The sequence below is a fragment of the Pan paniscus genome, chromosome X (assembly GCF_029289425.2).
Source record: "Pan paniscus chromosome X, NHGRI_mPanPan1-v2.0_pri, whole genome shotgun sequence".
Lineage (NCBI taxonomy): Eukaryota > Metazoa > Chordata > Mammalia > Primates > Hominidae > Pan > Pan paniscus.
In genome coordinates, this window is record NC_073272.2 from 120,459,658 (window position 1) to 120,472,542 (window position 12,885).

A 12,885-nucleotide genomic window follows, 5' to 3' on the forward strand; every position below is an offset into this window, starting at 1 on the left:
TCACCATGGCAACCCCATCATTGCCTAGACATACGCTGCATGTAGTCCTTTTGAGAACCCACGTGTTTGTTAAAGAAGTCCACATGAGTTTTCTGTGGGGTTTTAATAGCCTTCACAGAGAAGGAGATCATATGTTATTATTAGGGTTAGGAGGGGCTCAGGGTTGACCCAGAATCCTTGTTTACTTGAGAAAGAATGGTAAATGACAATACTCATATCAGAGCTTCTTAGTCTGGGTTTTGTTGATGATCTGTGGGGAGTCTGTGAACCTTCATAAATTGAATGCAAAATATGATGTGTATGTGTATTTTTCTCCCCAGGAGACAGCATTCATAGCATTCATCAGGTTTTCAGAAAATTGCATAGCCTCCTTTGTACCTCTGTGAGCCCTTGCCTTTCTTGATTTGTTAGGTAAATCCAAATATTGCTGTATTTACTTTTTAAATTTCATGAAAATACTGTGAAAATAAATAGATTAAAATGAGATTTTAAGAAAAAGAGATATCCTCAATTAGCATTAAAACTCATAACCTGCTTGCTACTCTATCATACTGGTAACTGATGACCAACCTCAACTGTTAAGATAACTGCCAGCCCATGAAATCAACCATATTAAATGGCACACCGTGTCAATTGCAAAAGGGTGCCGCCCTGAGCTAGCTGGTGGCTGGAGACACTCTCACTGCTATTGAGTGATTGGTGTGGCAATGGCTCCAGACCAAATTATGAGGGAGAAATGAAAGAATGAATGTTGCAGTGGTTTACTACCAGGTACTGTGCTACATATTTTTATAAACTAAACTCAACTTTTGTAATCATCTTTTGAGGTAAATATTGATATCCTAATTCTATAGGCCTATAACAGTGAAATGATTTGCTCAAGCTCTTAGTCAAGTGTCAGAGCTGAAACAGAATCCTCATATTTCTGCCATTGCCTGAAGTCTTATAGGAGCCTGGCATCCAGGTATGGAAAGGGCATCCCAAGGGGTGTTTGAGCCAGACTCTGAAGTTTGAGCCTGAGAAGTAATTCACTTCCCACACCTTTAAAAGAAGTGGGTGGTCTGTGCTCTAGGGTGACTCAGTGGCTCCAGCAAGTGCAAGTCCTATTGCTGGGGAGGCCACTGTTGTGTCCCCTTAAGTAGCTCTAAGTCTTGATTCTGTTTGTATGTCCTCTAAATAACACTGACATTAGCCTACATGGAAACTACCTCCTCAGGATTCTGAAGTGCTATACAAAGAGCTAAGAGAGAGCATTGTCTAAAGTCATATGACAGGACTGGAATTTGTCTGGTGAACAAAGTTTCACAATCATAACACCCTTTACTCCCACAGCAAACAGAATGTTTTCTTTGTGAAGGAAGCAAGCAAATATTCCATTTTCAGAATAATGATGCTCTTTAAAGGGACAGTGCCGGAAGTTTAGCTCTTGATTTCCTTCTGTGCATTTCATGCTATCAGAGGAGAAAATGCAGGCTTCCAGATGCATATTCTTGAAAGCACTGAAAGGAAAATTTGTGTTTCTATTACTTGAGCGGATTCATGTGGGCTTTATTAACAATCTAATAAGATGACATTTCAAAGTGTGGTCCACAGCACCCCTGACATTAGAATCACCTTAGTGCTTATATAAAAGGTAGATTCATGGACTCCACCCTAGACCTACTAACTCAGAATCTCTTGTACTGGGGGGATGGGGCTCAGGAATACGTGTTTTTAGCTACTCCTCTGGAGATTTTTATGTACACTATATGTGTTTTTAGCTACTCCTCTGGAGATTTTTATGTACACTAAAGTCGGAAAATCACTGCATTGGAAGTTCAAACCCCATGATAAACCGAGTTAATTTTGCTATAATGACATTTGGCTAAAATGAATCTACTACTTACATTCTTGGAGAGAAAATCAAGTTAAATACAGCTTTTCTGAAGTGAATTTGCACAAAAAAAGAGTAGAAAAAAATGTGGATAGGAGCTTTACTCTCTTCAAGAGCCTGAGACACTCCAGAGGTCATAACTAGTATCATATCTTAAAACAAAAAGAGGCACACTTGAAAAGACTGATATCTGCAACTATGTTGGCCTAACTGGGTTGAGGCAGGCACAGATCCAGCTGCAGAGTTTAGGAGGAAGTTCACCGTACAACACGCAGTGCAGGTTAGCCCTAAACATGCAAACAGACGGTATGTCAGAGTCTAGGCCAGTAGTTTACTGTGTGTGAGTGTACATGCATGTGCGTTTCTATGTCTGTGAGATGGATTGAGGCAATTGCAATGACAAATTAGTAGTAAAGAATACAGTAAAGTCTCTCTTATATGATCAGGACTAGAGTTAACTAATCAAAAAATCAATTACATCAGGGAATTGTAAATACATATATTTAAATATCTAATTTTAACTTAAAACATTCATTTGAAAGTTTTATATACTATTTATTCTCTATCAAATACAATGCCCCCAAATATCCTGATATTAGCCATACTTCTTGTCTTCTGTCTGAAGGTGTGACTCTTCAACTGCCCCAATGGTACTGAACCCCACCGCTAGAATGACTCATATGATCGAGTATGAAAGAACAGTTTTGTTTGCAGTCCGGAGCCAAGCTTCTGTGGGGAGTTCTAGATGATAATTCTAACTAGGACAAGTGTGGGCCCTCTGTTCCCCAGAGAGGAAACAGTGTATCCATGGAGAAAGCTAATGACAAATTCCTTACCTTTTTTTGGAATGCAAAGGGATAAATTTCTTTCTAATTTATCTATGATGATACACATATATAAAAGAACAGGCAAACAAGTAAGCAAGTGAGCAGGCAGTGTTTCCAAATTAAGGGGCTTTAATCAGGAAACCAGCACATGTTAGTCATTTCACTTAATGAAACTCAGTAACCTTCAACTACCTTTTTATTTATTTAACAATTTTTATATTTAATTTTTGTGGGTGAGCAGTAGGTGTGTATATTTATAAGGTACACAAGATATTTTGATGCAGGCATAGAGTGTGTAATATTCACATCAGGGTAAATGGGGTATCCATCACCTCAAGCATTTATCCTTTCTTTGTGTTACAAGCAATCCAATTACACTTAGTAATTTTAAAATGTACAATGAAGTTATTATTGACTATAGTCACCCTGTTGTGCTATCAAATAGTATGTCATTCATTCTTTCTATTTTTTTGGTACTCATTAACTACTCTTACCTCCACCCCAGCCTCCTATTACCCTTCCCAGCCTCTGGTAACCATTGTTCTACTGTCTATCTCCATGAGTTCAATTGTTTTCATTTTTAGCTTCCACAAACAGGTGAGAACATGTGAAGTCTGTCTTTCTCTGCATGGCTCATGTCACTTAACAAAATAGTCTCCAGTTCCATCCATGCTATTGTGAGGGAGGAGAAAGGAAAACAAACAAACAAACAACAACAACAACAAAAAACAGACAGTTAAGGCAGGTCCTTGGTAGAATTCTTTTAAACAGAGAAACAGCTTGAAAAATAAAGCTGCAGCTGCACAGATAAGAGAGCAAGTCCCAACATAGAAACGCCTTTGTTCTTTGTGTAATCAACGGGCACCCAGGAAAAAGTTTCCTCCCCTTCTACGGACATGTACATGGTGGGTTCCGCACAAATTTGCACGGGTAGCGGGAGGCTTGCCTGAGAAATGCCTGTGACCGCATAGGTAAGGGCAGTCACACAGGCAGCTACACAGACAGGGGAACTTTCTAATAAAAGCTTTTGTGTTCAACTGTAAAACAGCAACCCTCTTGGACCCCCTCTCTGCTGTGGAGAGCTTTCCTCTTTTGCTTATTAAACTTTCACTCCAACCTCACTGTTGGTGTATATGCTCCTTGTTTTTCTTGGTCATGACACAAAGAACTCTGGATAACACCTCAGACAGTGAGGCTGCTTCAATTGCAAATGACAAGATCTCATTCTTTTTATGGATGAGTAGTACATATATACTCTATATTTGTAGTATATATACACGTGTGTGTGTGTGTATCTATATACATATCACATTTTCTTTATCCATTCATCTGTTGATGGGCACTTAGGTTGCTTCCAAATCTTGGCAATTGTGAATAGTGCTGTGATAGACATGGAAGTGCAGATATCACTTAGATGTACTGACTTCATTTCTTTTGGGTACATACTTAGCAGTGGGATTACTGGATTATATGGTAGATCTATTTTTAGTTTTTGAAGAAACTGTTCTCCACAGTGGTTGTACTAATTTACATTCTCACCAAGAATGTAGGAGGGTTCCCTTTTCTCCAGATTCTCACCAGAATTTGTTATTGCCTGTCTTTTGGATAAAAGCCATTTTAACTGGGATGAGATGATATCTCATCATAGTTTTGATTTGCATTTCTCTGATGATCAATGATGTTGAGCACCTTTTCATATGCCTGTTTGCCATTTGTATGTCTTCTTTTGAGAAATGTCTATTCAAATCTTTTGCCCATTTGAAAATTAGATTTTTAGATTTTTTTTCTATAGAGTTGTTTGAGCTTCTTATATATTCTGATTATTCATCCCTTGTGCCCTGGATAGCTTGCAAATATTTGTGATCCCATTTATCTATTTTTGCTTTGGTTGCCTGTGCTTTTGGGGTACTACTCTACTCAACAAATCTTTGCCCAGTCTAATGTTCTGAACCTTTCTGCCATGTTTTCTTTTATTAGTTTTGTAAATTAAGGTCTTAGATTTATGTTTTTAATCCATTTTGATTTATTTTTGTATATGGCAAGAAACAAAGGTCTAGTTTCATCCTTCTGCATATGGATACCCAGTTTTCTCAGCACCATTTATTGAAGGGACTGTCTTCTCCCCAATGTATGTTCTTGGCACCTTTGTTGAAAATGAGTTCAGTGTAGGTGTGTGGATTTGTTTCTAGGTTCTCTATTCTGTTCCATTGGTCTATGTGTCTATTTTTGTGCCACTACCATGCTGTTTTTGTTACTATAGCTCTGTTTAATGCCTCTCGAGTTCAAGTGACTCTCCTGCCTCAGCCTCCAGATTAGCTGGGATTACAGGCATGCGCCACAATGCCGGGCTAATTTTTTTTTTTCTTCTTTTTAGTAGAGACGGGGTTTCTCCATGTTGGTCAGGCTGGTCCCGACCTCAGGTGATCTGCCCACCTCAGCCTCCCAAATGCTGAGATTAAGGCGTGAGCCCCTGCGTCTGGCCCTAATTATTAAATATCTTTAGGTAGTCTTCTTTGGGCTGAATCTGCTTGGTGTTCCATAACATTCTTGTACTTGAATATTGATGTCTTACTCTAGGTTTGGGAACTTCACTGTTATTATCCCTTTGAATAAACTTTCTACCCCTATCTTTCTCTCTACCTCCTCTTTATGTCCAATAACTCTTAGAGTTGCTGTTTTCAATCTATTTTCTGGATCTTGCAGGTGTGCTTCATTCTTTTTTATTCTTTTTTCTTTGTCTCCTCTGAATGTATTTTCAAATAGCTTGTCTTCAAGCCCACTAATTCTTTCTTCTTCTTGATGAGTTCTGTTTTTGTGACTCTGATGCATTCTTCAGTATGTCAGTTGCATTTCTCAACTCGAGAATTTGTTTGATTCTTTTAAATTTTTTCAGTCTGTTTGTTAAATTTAACTGATAGGTTCCTCAATTACTACTCTGTATTATCTTGAATTTCTTTGAGTTTCCTCAAAACGGCTATTTCAAATTATCTGTCTGAAATGTTATGCATCTCTGTCTCTCCATGATTGGTCTCTGGTGACTTATTTTGTTCATTTTGTAAGGTCATGTTTTCCTGGATGGTCTTGATACATGTGGATGTTTGTTAGTGTTTGGGCACTGAAGATTTACGTATTGATTTTAATCTTCAAGACAAGTCTAGGCTTGTTTGTACCTATCTTTCTTAGGAAGACTTTCCAGGTACTGAAATGGACTTTGGTGGTTGTAAGATACATTTCTGGTCTCTGCAGCTGGATCTGTATTGGGAGCTATCTCAAGCTCAGCAATGCTGTGGCTCTTGTAGACTCACAGATGTACCCACCTTTGTGGTCTTGGATAAGATTTGGAAGAATTCTCTGGGTTACCAGCCAGAGACTCTTGTTCTCTTCCCTTATTTCTCCAAGATTTTCTCTCTCTGTGCTGCACTGCCTGGAGCTGTGGATGGGGTGACACAAGCACCCCTGTGGCCACCACCACTGGGACTATGGACCTGAAGCCAGCACAGTACTGGGTCTTGTGCAAGACCCACAGTCTGTACTGCCTGGCTACTCCCTATATTTGCTGAAGGATCTAGGGCTCTACAGTAGGCAAGTGGCCAAGCCACTCAAGCCTGTCTCTTTCCCTTTAAGGTGGCGAGTTCCCCCAGGTCTGGGTGGATCCAGAAATGCTGTCCAGGAGCCAGGGCCTGGAGTCAGAAGCCTTAGGAATCTACCTGGTTCTCTATTCTACTGCTGCTGCACTGGCAACCAAGCTACAAGACAAGTTTCTTCCCACTTTTATCTTCCCCTTTCACAAGCAGACAACTCTTTCCCATGGCTACCATTGCCCCAGGCTTGTGGTGAGTACTGCCTAGCTCCTGGCAATGCTCATTCAAGGAGCAAGGGCTCTTCAGTCAGCTTATGGTGAATGCTTCTAGGCCTTGGACTCTCTCATCAGGGCAGTGATCTCCCCTCTGGCCTAGGGAAGGTCCAGAAATGCCATCTAAGAGTCAAGGCCTGGAATCAGGGACCCCAAGATTCCACTTGGTTCTGTATCCCACTGCAGCTGAGCTGGTACCTAAGCTGCAACACAAAGTCCCCTTTACTCTTCCCTCTCCTTTACTCAAGCAGGAGTCTCTGCCCATACCCACCATAGCTGGGAATATGCTGGGTCACACCTGAAGCCAGCGTGTCTCAGAGTCTCACCCACGGCCCACGGCCCACGGCCTGGGTATTGCTGCTGATTATTCAGCGCCCAAGGGCTCTTTAGTCAGCAAGTAATGAATGTTGCCAGGACTGGGTTCTTCCCTTCAAGGCAATGGGTTCCCTTCAGGCCCAGGGTGTGTCTAGAAATGTTGCCCAGGTGCTAGGGCCTGAAATGGGGGCCTCAGGACTCTGCCTGGTGCCCTGTCCTACTGTAGCTGAGCTGATATCCAAGTTGCAAGATGAAGTCCTCTTTGCTCTTCCCTCTCCTCTCCTCAAGCAGAAAGAGGGAGTCTTTACCAGAGCTGTGAGCTGTGCTTCCTGGTTTTGGGGGAGGCGTGGTGCAAGCACTCCCTTGGGTGCCCTGGCTGGTGTCTCACTATGTCACGTGCCCCCAAATCCACTGGCTCTGAGCCCAGCACAGCACTAGGACTTTCCCAATAATAGAGTTTAAAAAAACATGCACATATATGTTCATATGTTCAATTTATTTTTGACAAAACTGCCAAAGTAATTCCTGGAGAAAGGATAGCCTTTCAGCAAATGGTACTAGAAAAAATAGATAACCATATGGGAAAAAATGGACACTGACCATTACCTCACATCATACACAATGTTTACTTTAAATTGATTGTAGAATTAAACACAACTAAAATTATAAAAATTTCTAAAATAATCCATAGGATAAATTTTTTTTTTTTTTTTTTTGAGATGGAGTCTCACTCTGTCGCCCAGGCTGGAGTGCAGTGGCGCGATCTCAGCTCACTGCAAGCTCTGCCTCCGGGGTTCATGCCATTCTCCTGCCTCAGCTCCCCGAGTAGCTGGGACTAAAGGAGCCCACCACCATGCCCGGCTAATTTTTTTGTATTTTTTTAGTAGAGACGGGGTTTCACCGTGTTAGCCAGGATGGTCTCGGTCTCCTGACGTCGTGATCCACCCGTCCCAGCTTCCCAAAGTGCTGGGATTACAGGAGTGAGCCTCCGTGCCCGGCCAGGAGAAAATCTTTACAGCCTCGCACTAAACATAAAAAACGACAAATTCTGCTCTTCAAAAGGAAAATTAGAAGGCAGTTCACAGGCAGAGAGAAAATATTTGCAATACATACATCTGATAAAGGGCTTTTATCCATAATATATAAATGACTATTATATCTTAGTAAGAAGACAAGCAATACAATATTAATGGGAAAAAGATTTAAACAGACACCTCACGAAAGGAGATATGAATAGCCATTAAGCACTTTAAAAGATGCTTAACATCATTAGTCAACAGAAGGATGCAAATAAAAAACACAATGAGATACCAGTCTATACCCACTGGAATGACTAAAACTAAAAAAGACTGATAATCTCAGGTTTTGAGGAAGATGCGGAACTACTGGAACTCATATATTGTTGGTGAGTGTGTAACATGGTACAGTCAGCCATCTTGGTAGTTTTTGTTTTTTACAAAGGTCAATATACTTTTATATTACCCAGAATTTTGGACTTCTATCTCCTTATACATTCCAAATAAAAGGAAACATATGGTCACAAAATAACTTACACATGAATGCTCTTAATAGCTTTATTTATTATTGTCCCAAACTGGAAGTCAATAAAAATAGCTATCAACATTTAAAAGAACAAAAAATGTAGTACATTAATGCAATGGAATATTACTTCATAATAAAAGGAGTAAACTACTGATGCAGCAAACTACTACATGCAACAACATGGGTTGATTTCAAAACACATTGAACAAAAGAAACCAGACGCCAAACAATACATATTGTATGATTCCATTAAGATGAACTACTGGAACAAGCAAAACTGATCTATAGTACCAGTGGTTGTCTGAGGCCAGTGATGAGTTAGGGAATGACTACAAAGCTGCTACAGGGAACTTTTTGTTGTATAGAAATATTCTATGTCTTGATTGTGGTAGATACGCTAGTATCCACATTTGTCAAGACTTATTTAACTTTACACTTAAGTGGGTGCATTTTAGTCTGAGAATTATACTCCAATAAAATTAATTTTAAAAAGAAAGCAATGCTGATTTGAATTATTTATGGGTAAATGGGGCTTATCTCTTCTTAAGCATACAGTTCAACTGGTGGGAACTGAAGTGTGAATTCATCCTAGAGCATATCGATGTGCTTTTAGCATGCTGAGGGTATCAGTATGTTTTCCAGATGAAACTAAGGGTTTCACTTAACCTCATTAGTGTCACTGAAGTAGAGTTTGATTAAATTAGCTAGAAAATCTAGGCAGCTATTGAGCAGCCTGCAACAAGTGAAATCAGCAGATCACTGTGTTTCAGGATTTTAGCCACTGGGCTAGAGGACTAGGGAAAAACTTTTGTCCTGAGGTACATGGCTGGTGGTGGGGGAAAATGACTAAACAAAATCTCTTGCCAATCCAGTAAAATATCTTCACAGAATGTAGAACAGAATGAAATATAATGAATAAGCATTAAACCAGACCATGATGCACATCACAGGCAATACCCTAAAGAGATTACAAAGACAAAAAAGAACTCTTGCCCTTTTGTTTTATGTATATGTTAATCTATTATATACATGTTAATTGTATTTATCCAAAGGAAAAATACAATCTCTCATATATTTTTGATAAGCAGGAGGTTATATCTTGGAGCTAAATTTCCACAGGGAAAGAGAGCACCACCTGTTTTAGTGTTCACTTTTAAAAGAAGTGGCTCCTTGGCCATTAAGAATGACAACCCCATCAAAAACTGGGCAAAGGACGTGAACAGACACTTCTCAAAAGAAGACATTTATACAGCCAAAAAACACATGAAAAAATGCTCATGATCACTGGCCATCAGAGAAATGCAAATCAAAACCACAATGAGATACCATCTCACACCAGTTAGAATGGCAATCATTAAAAAGTCAGGAAACAGCAGATGCTGGAGAGGATGTGGAGAAATAGGAACACTTTTACACTGTTGGTGGGACTGTAAACTAGTTCAACCATTGTGGAAGTCAGTGTGGTGATTCCTCAGGGATCTAGAACTACAAATACCATTTGACCCAGCCATCCCATTACTGGGTATATGCCCAAAGGACTATAAATCATGCTGCTATAAAGACACATGCACACGTATGTTTATTGCGGCACTATTCACAATAGCAAAGACTTGGAACCAACCCAAATGTCCAACAATGATAGACTGGATTAAGAAAATGTGGCACATATACACCATGGAATACTATGCAGCCATAAAAAATGATGAGTTCATGTCCTTTGTAGGGACATGGATGAAATTGGAAATCATCATTCTCAGTAAACTATCGCAAGAACAAAAACCCAAACACCGCATATTCTCACTCATAGGTGGGAATTGAACAATGAGATCACATGGACACAGGAAGGGGAACATCACACTCTGGGGACTGTTGTGGGGTGGGGGGAGGGGGGAGGGATAGCATTGGGAGATATACCTAATGCTAGATGACGAGTTAGTGGGTGCAGCGCACCAGCGTGGCACATGTATACATATGTAACTAACCTGCACAATGTGCACATGTACCCTAAAACTTAAAGTATGATAATAAAAGAAAAAAAAAGAATGACATTCCTAGGATGCAAAACTGGCAAGAAGTTTATTTATAATTCCATTTTCTGAAGGAAATGCTGAAAGAAAAGGGAGGGGGAATAGTTCTTTCCTTTTTGCACTGAGGAAAATTTTAAATTAAAATTCATTTTTAGATTTGTATTTACCCTTACAATTTTCCTTGTTACTATTTTCTACTAAAACTACAGTTTTCCAATTGTTTACTCTGACATTTTAACCTTTCTCTGGGCAGTTTGCAGCAGTCTTTAGATATTTATATCCAGCAAGTCCATGGTAAAATACAAAATAAAGCAATTATCAGAATTATAATGGGATGAATCAAAAATTAGTACAACATTTTTCTTGGGTGAATCTTTAAATATACCAGTTGTGAATGGTTAAAGCAGATATTTGATTAGCCATACACAAAAATTATCCTCATGATACATTAATTTTATAAACTGTTGTCATGTCTTTGTTTCTGCTTTCAAATGATTAACTACTTGAGTATTATTTTGTAGTTTTAGAAAATGAAATCTGGCCAGGCACAGTGGCTCACGCCTGTAATCCCAGCACTTTGGGAGGCTGAGGCCAGCGGATCATGAGGTCAGGAGTTTGAGACCAGCCTGACCAACATGGTGAAACCCTGTCTCTACTAAAAATACAAAAATTAACCTGGCGTGGTGGAACACGCCTATAATTCCAGCTACTCAGGAGGCCGAGGCAGGAGAATCACTTGAACCCAGGAGGCGGAGGTTGCAGTGAGCTGAGATCGCACCACTGCACTCCAGCCTGGGCTACTGAGCGAGACTCCATCTTCAGAAAACAAACAAACAAACAAAAAAGAAAGAAATCCCTATCCTAGCCGAGTTAATAGCTTAACTCTGGAGCCTGATAATATATGTTTTTTAACTGAGTTTTTCTTGTAAGGCCCAATGAATTTCCTCTGAGTTCTCAGCAGTCACAGGAGTAATATTGCATTTATAGGATAAACTAGGCCCTTTGGTAATTATCCCATCTTCCCAAATAATTTCTCCCAGATGCAAAATGCAAAGACACTCGTGGCCATTATATAGTATCAAAGTCTTATTATGAAGTACCCGTTGAAGGGCACAGATTGAATTTCCAGTGTTTAGTGTACATGGCTCTAATAGTTTTAAGTCTGGAGGACAAAGCCAACTTTTGGGCCATTTCTTACCTCGGTCCAAACCAGTAGTTATATTATTATAACAGTTAACTAAATATCCATAGATAACAGGCATATCCACCTTTGTTTATCTATCCATAGTAGGACTGGAGAAAACTTCTATTCTCAAGTTAATCGATTGACATTAGAGCTGTCTTCTGAGGTCTCTATCCATAAATGCCAGACACTTAATTAGATGCATTTCTTTTCTATACTCTTCCAATCAAACCAGTTAACAAATTTTTTGTGTGAAATTTAGGGCTTTGGTTTCTGGATGCATAGTAGTTACTTTTACTTTGATATTAAAACATAGTAATGAACATGGTCTTGTGTTTATTTGGCCAATAATCAGACTGTTGGATTCATAAATGCAGGCCCAGCATTTCTGTACTGGGAATACAATTCAGAGGAGAGAGGAAATGTGACTGTAGGAACCATTATTGGGAGTACAGAAAGAAAAAGTGGTGTAACAAATAACATGTTTATTTTCTAATAAAATGTGATTCTTATAGTAATTGAACAAAACACTATTGCAACTAGGACAGCAAGGTAGTCAGAATAATACATTCCTTAGAATACCTCCTTTCAGTTGAGTTCATTACCAATATTAGTCACTCTAGGAAATTAAACTTCAAATCTTTTGTGGAAACTGCAGTCTAGTCCTCCTGAGGAGCTGGCTTCACATGGAAAGCATGAAACCATCTGGTTTTTCTTTCACTCTGATACCCATATGAGTGATCGTGGCACTTGAAAGGGTCCCACCCAGCCTGGTGACAATGCATGTTTCCTCCAGAACACTCGTATTTAAACAAAATTGCCCAGCTTAATAGGGGTGATATTTCTTCCAGTAGTTCCTTCTAGGTCCTTTTCACTTTATGTCTCAAGATGTCTAGAAAAGAGAGAAGCCCTTTTAGCTATTGAACATGATTATGAAAGAATTGTTAAAGCAAGCAGAGTAAGTGGTTTCAGACCTAAATTCACAGGCTTGCCGAACATAAGTTCAAAGAGAGAGATAACATTATTAATTGCAAGAGTCACTCTAATTTTTAACAAAGCCAATTTTAACAAAGCCATTGGTAAATATCCAGGCCATTTTAACATAGTGGATTGTTGAATCATAGCCAGTGAGTTTGTTACTGTTTGAATCATCTATTCTACTTGGAGTATGATGATAGCTTATAGTAATCTGCAAATATCTGCATAATTCCTGGACAACAGTGCACATAAAATTATTTCCTCTGTCTGACTGAATAAGCTCTGAG

The 12,885-nt window shown here is 39.4% G+C and overlaps 1 long non-coding RNA gene across 1 annotated transcript in view; it reads right to left on the bottom strand.

Moving 5' to 3' along the window:
- Positions 1-6,489: 6,489 nt before the first annotated feature.
- LOC117977545 (uncharacterized) overlaps positions 6,490-12,885 on the bottom strand; it is a 33,454-nt gene continuing 27,058 nt past the window's right edge. Inside the window, exon 5 of the long non-coding RNA XR_004668731.3 lies at positions 6,490-12,512. This is a non-coding gene — a long non-coding RNA (uncharacterized LOC117977545). The remainder of the gene's footprint in view (positions 12,513-12,885) is intronic.